The sequence below is a fragment of the Triturus cristatus genome, chromosome 10 (genome assembly GCF_964204655.1).
Source record: "Triturus cristatus chromosome 10, aTriCri1.1, whole genome shotgun sequence".
Taxonomy (NCBI): Eukaryota; Metazoa; Chordata; class Amphibia; order Caudata; family Salamandridae; genus Triturus; species Triturus cristatus.
Window position 1 is genome coordinate 13016900 of NC_140593.1, and position 6271 is coordinate 13023170.

Consider the following 6271-nt stretch of genomic DNA (forward strand, 5'->3'; position numbering starts at 1 on the left):
TCGTAAGACCTCCGAACTTGTACCTGAGCCTGCTGAGTGACTCGCGGCTCCCTGAAGATCGTAAGACCTCCGAATTTGTACCTGAGCCTGCTGAGTGACTCGCGGCTCCTTGAAGATCGTAAGACCTCCGAACCTGTACCTGAGCCCGCTGAGAGACTCGCGGCTCCCTGAAGATCGTAAGACCTCCGAACTTGTACCTGAGCCCGCTGAGTGACTCGCGGCTCCGACAGACTCTCACGGTCCCGCCGGACCCCGACTACAACAACGTATCCCCCAGCTCGAGGATTGTGAGCTGTGCGCCGGATACGTCCCTGCCTTGAACCTTTGCCAGAGACTGTCCCGCTACCCCCTACCCCTTCCGAGACTCATTGAGCCCGTGCTCTCCTTGTACATATTTGCAGTGATAACCTACTTGATAAAGATTGATTTCTAAGAACACACGGTGTGGTCACTCTGTGTCGTGTGGTGCCAGAAGTACGATCCTAGATACGAGATTCCTCCCCCTGGGGAGTCTCCCGCCAGTGCCCGGCTACGATACTTCGAGGGTGGGTCTCAGGGTAGTCAGGACCCCTTTCCGGGCTCCTCTGAGGTCGCCGTCTAACACACGTGTAAGTACACACGGACCGTACAGTGAAACTGTGAATGGCTCATTAAATCAGTTATGTTTCCTTTGATCGCTCCATCTGTTACTTGGATAACTGTGGTAATTCTAGAACCAATACATGACGACGAGCGCTGACCTATCGGGATGCTTGCATTTATGAGACCAATACCAATCTGGGCTCGCCCGGCTGCTTTGGTGACTCTAGATAATCTCAGGCCGATCTCACGTCCCCGTGGCGGCAATGATACATTCGGATGTCTACCCTATCAACTTGCGATGGTACTTTCTGTGCCTACCATGGTGACCACGGGTAACGGGGAATCAGGGTTCGATTCCGGAGAGGGAGCGTGAGAAACTGCTACCACATCCAAGGAAGGCAGCAGGCGTGCAAATTACCCAATCCTGAATTGGGGAGGCAGTGATGAAAAATAACAATACAGGACTCTTTCGAGGCCCTGTAATTGGAATGAGTACTCTTTAAATCCTTTAACGAGGATCCATTGGAGGGCAAGTCTGTTGCCAGCAGCTGCGGTAATTCCAGCTCCAATAGCGTATATTAAAGTTGCTGCAGTTAAAAAGCTCGTAGTTGGATCTTGGGATTGAGCTAGCAGTCTGCCGTGAGGCGAGCTACTCCCTGTCCCATCTCCTGCCTCTCTGCGTCCCTTGATGCTATTGACTGAGTGTCCTGGGGGTCCGAAGCGTTTACTTTGAAAAAATTAGAGTGTTCAAAGCAGGCCGGTTGCCTGAATACCGCAGCTAGGAATAATGGAATAGGACTCTGGTTCTATTTTGCTGGTTTTCGGAACTGGGGCCATGATTAAGAGGGATGGCCGGGGGCATTCGTATTGTGCCGCTAGAGGTGAAATTCTTGGAGCGGCGCAAGACGAACCAAAGCGAAAGCATTTGTCAAGAATGTCTTCATTAATCAAGAACGAAAGTCGGAGGATCAAGATGATCAGATACCATCGTAGTTCCGACTATAAACGAAATCGACTAGCGATCCTGCGGCGTTATTCCCATGACCCGCCGAGCAGCTTCCAGGAAACAAAAGTCTTTGGGTTCCGGGGCGAGTATAGTTAAAAAGTTGTAAAGCCGAAACTTAAAGGAATTAAGGGAAGTTCACCACCAGGAGGGGAGCCTACGGCTTAATTTGACTCAACACGGGAAACCTCACCCGGCCAGGACACGGAAAGGATTGACAGATTGATAGCTCTTTCTGGATTCTGTGGGTGGTGGTGCATGGCCGTTCTTAGTTGGTGGAGCGATTTATCTGGTTAATTCCGATAACAAACGAGACTCCTCCATGCTAACTAGTTACGCGACCCTCAGAGGTCGGCGACCAACTTCTTAGAGGGACAAGTGGCGTTCAGCCACTCGAGATCGAGCAATAACAGGTCTGTGATGCCCTTAGATGTCCGGGGCTGCACGTGTGCTGCACTGAACGGATCAGCATGTGTCTACCCTTCACCGACAGGTACGGGTGACCCCCTGAACCCTGTTTGTGATAGGGATTGAGGATTGCAATTATTTGCCATGAACGAGGAATTCCCAGTAAGTGTAGGTCATAAGCTTGCGTTGATTAAGTCCCTGCTCTTTGTACACACTGCCCGTTGCTACTACTGATTGGATGGTTTAGTGAGGTCCTCGGATCGGCCCTGCCGGGGTCGGCAACGGCCCTGGCGGAGTGCCGAGAAGATGATCAAACTTGACTATCTAGAGGAAGTAAAAGTTGGAACAAGGTTTCTGTAGGTGAACCTGTGGAAGGATCATTAACGGCGGACCGGCCCGAGCAACCGACGGCGCCAGCCTGAAGCCCTCAGCTGCCTCCTGCAAGCACACACCATAGGCACAGGGCCCATCCCTGCCGTGGCGTGCCCCGGCTGGTGGAGCTGTCCGCGGCCGCATGGGGTGCTTGGGTGAGGATCGGGCCTTCGGTGGGCCTCTACTGCCAGGGAGGAACAGACCGATGCGCGAGGGACTGGGGACGGGGGTGGCCCCCATCTCCTGTACCTCTCTGGGAGGGGCACAGTGGTAGGCCCTCCTGAGATGGAACCCAAGCTCACCCGGCACCACCCCTGCGGTGAGGGGAAACCAAATGGCAGTGGGCTGGTACCACACCCCCTAGAAGGACCTGCTGCTGGCTGGGACCTCCTGCACCCAACATCCCTGCCCTACCGAGATCCGGGCGACTGAGGTTGGGCCCTTCTCATGTGGCAGGGCAGCCTGGAAGAGAAGGATCTGAGGGCCTGCGACGGGACCCCCGGCTCCTCTCGGTGGGAGGCGTGCGGGATGGGGAGCTGCCTGGCTCTTCCCTTCCGGCACCTCTGGCACGGGCAAGGGTGGGGTGGGCTGTACAAGCCAGCTTGGTGAGCGGCTCGGACCCGCACAAGCGATGGATGGCTGAGGCGCAGGTGGGGCGACCCTCCCTCGTTGCCAGGTACCTGGTTTGACCCGGTCCCGTGCAGCTGGGCTGAGGGGTTTTGAAGACTTGTGCGGTTCCTCCCGGTCTGGCGGGTGTGGAGCTGCCTGCTCCTGATGCACCGGGAGCCCCCTTCCTTGCCTGCGGAAGGGTTGGGGGACTCCTGTGCCGAGCACCTGGCAATGCTTTTTTCTCCCAACGGTGCAGTCTGACTCCCAGAGGGTAAGCCTTGAATGGGGCACCTGAGCCGTCTCGCCGCGCAGGTGGTGGACGGATGGCGTAGCCTTCTTCCCACCTCTCCTACGCCCGCAGGTGGGTGAACATTTTCAAAAAGTTGCCTGTGACTCTTGGCGGTGGATCACTTGGCTCGCGCATCGATGAAGAACGCAGCTAGCTGCGAGAATTAGTATCAATTGCAGGACACATTGATCATCGACACTTCGAATGCACCTTGCGGCCCCGGGTTCCTCCACGCCTGTCTGAGGGTCGCTCGATCGTCAATCACCCCGGGGTTTCCCCTTGGATGCAGCTGGGGCCGTCACAGGGTTAGCTCTGCTTCCCTTCGTCCCTCACATGGTCAGACTCCCCCGATCGCCCTTGGCAGGGTCCCTCGCTGGGTCCTGCAACGGAGGTATGCCGACGGCGCACCTGGCTCCCGAGAAGGGGTCTGGTGACTGGTCCGGGTCCCCGTGGTGCCTGGCTGCATGCTGCCCATGGCTGTCTGTGGTGTCCCACCGGCTACCTGCACGCACGTGCCTCAGGTGCCCACCTCCGTGGCCGGCATCCCGGGATGGGCGAAACCCCTCCAGATCCAATCCGTGGAAGGAGGGTTCACGCTCCTGGAATGCCAAGCCCCTGCTCCGACAGGGGCCTGGCCTTCCCCAGCAACCCCCTTGATGCTCCGGCTCCAGATCAGACTTGGCGACCCGCTGAATTTAAGCATATTGCTAAGCGGAGGAAAAGAAACTAACCAGGATTCCTCATTTGGCCCAAGTCCTTCTGATCGAGGCTCACCCCGTGGACGGTGTTAGGCCGGTAGTGGCCCCTGGCACACCAGTATCAGGTCTTCTCGGAGTCGGGTTGCTTGGGAATGCAGCCCAAAGCGGGTGGTAAACTCCATCTAAGGCTAAATACAGGCAAGTACCGTAAGGGAAAGTTGAAAAGAACTTTGAAGAGAGAGTTCAAGAGGGCGTGAAAACGTTGAGAGGTAAATGGGTGGGGTCCGTGCAGTCCGCCCGGAGGATTCAACATGGCGGGAAGGTCAGTGGCCCGGGAGTTCCGGATCCCCTCAGCGGGACTGGCGCCCAAGCCCTACCCGGCCCCTGCAGGGTGCATTTCCTCCGCAGTGGTGCACCGAGACCGGCTCTGGGTTGGCTGGAAAGGCTTCGGGGTGGCAGGTGGCCCTCGGCAGCCCTCTTGGCAGCAGCTTTGCCGTGTCCGCGGGGCCGAGGGAGACTCGATCTCCTCCGCGCCCTCCCTGGGCACCCATCCCCAGCCACCCCTCGGGGTGCGCCGGGGCGGTTGAAGGGGGGACTGGGCCCCCTGCTCCTGGCGTGACTGTTGACTGGGGCGGACTGTTCTCAGTGTGCCCTGATCGTGTCGTGCGGCCAGGCGGGGAGGCCCACACCGGGCGCCAGGGGTCTGCAGGTATATCTGTTACCCACCTGACCTGTCTTGAAACACGGAGCAAGGAGTCTAACACTGGCACGAGTTGGAGGGCCGATCGAAACCCTGTGGCGCAATAAAGGTGAGGGCCGTTACGCGCTGGCTGAGGTGGAATCCCACCACGCTTCCAGCGGCAGGCGCACCACCGGCCCGTCTCGCCTGCTCCGTCTGGGAGGTAGAGCATGAGCATTCGTGATAGGACCCGAAAGATGGTGAACAATGCCTGGGCAGGGCGTAGCCAGAGGAAACTCTGGTGGAGATCCGTAGCGGTCCTGACGTGAAAATCGGTCGTTCGACCTGGATATAGGGGCGAAAAACTGATCGAACCTTCTAGTAGCTGGTACCCTCTGAAGTTTCCCTCAGGTTTGCTGTCGCTCGGAGCCCCCAGTTTTATCTGGTAAAGCGAATGAATAGAGGTCTTGGGACATATTCTCAAACTTTAAATGGGTAAGAAGCCCTGCTTGCTGGCGTGGAGGCGGGCATGGAATGCGAGTGCCTGGTGGGCCACTTTTGGTAAGCAGAACTGGCGCTGCTGGATGAACCAAATGCCAGGTTAAGGCGCCCAATGCCGACGCTCTTCAGACCCCAAAAAGGTGCTGGTTGATATAGGCAGCAGGACGGTGGCCATGGAAGTCGGAATCCGCTAAGGTGTGTGTAACCTGAAAATGGATGGCGCTGGAGCGTCGGGCACAAACCCAGCCATCGCCGGTGCTGAGAGCCGCAGGGGCTAAGCCACGATGAGTAGGAGGGCCGTTGCGGTGCGCACGGAAGCCCGGGGCGAGAGCCCAGGTGGAGCCCCCAAAGGTGCAGATCTTGGTGGTAGTAGCAAATATTCAACTGAGAACTTTGAAGGCCGAAGTGGAGAAGGGTAACATGTAAACAGCAGTTGAACATGGGTCAGTCGGTCCTAAGAGATGGGCGAGCGCCGTTCGGAAGGGACGGGTGATGGCCTCCTTTGCCCTCGGCCGATTGAAAGGGAGTCGGGTTCAGATCCCCATACCCAGAGTGGCGAAGATGGGCGCCCTCGCGGCATCCAGTGTGGTAATGCAAATGATCCTGGAGAAGCCGGTAGGAGCCCCGGGGAGAGTTCTCTTTTCTTTGTGAAGGGCAGGGAGCCCTGGAATGGGTTCGTACCGAGAGAGGGGCCCAAGACTTGGAAAGCATCGCAGTTCTGGCAGCATCCAGTGAGCTCTCGCTGGTACTTGAAAATCTGGGGAAGATGGTGAAAATCTCACACCGGGCCATACCCATATCCGCAGCAGGTCTCCAAGGTGAACAGCTTACGAAGTGGGTCGCGACACTGCTCGTCATACTAGCAAATAACCCCAAAGAATTCTGGATAATGTAGTGGCAGCGGTGAGTACGCCTACACCACGAGTATGTGAAATAATGCCATCCCTGGACACGTGTTTCGAGGTAATTGCCTCTCATCAGCAGAGAGCAGGTAGGTATGCGGGGTGCCGAGTAGACTGCCAAAATATATAGGTAAAGTACCTTTCAAGGCGCGCAGGTGCAGACACCAGGCTCGTCAGCCCAAAGTCGCTCGAAAGAGCTTTAAATAATTTACGTAGTGGGTCGCGACA

The 6271-nt window shown here is 57.1% G+C and overlaps 1 non-coding gene and 2 pseudogenes across 1 annotated transcript; all 3 read left to right on the top strand.

The window, feature by feature from the left end:
* Nucleotides 1–572: 572 nt before the first annotated feature.
* LOC146788723 (18S ribosomal RNA) lies at nt 573–2376 on the top strand (annotated as a pseudogene).
* Nucleotides 2377–3365: 989 nt separating this feature from the next.
* On the top strand, nt 3366–3512 carry LOC146788724 (5.8S ribosomal RNA). Its single transcript, XR_014970273.1, has one exon. It is a non-coding gene; the product is annotated as a 5.8S ribosomal RNA (ribosomal RNA).
* A 413-nt stretch (nt 3513–3925) lies between these two features.
* Nucleotides 3926–6034, top strand: LOC146788725 (28S ribosomal RNA; annotated as a pseudogene).
* The last annotated feature ends 237 nt before the right edge of the window (nt 6035–6271 follow it).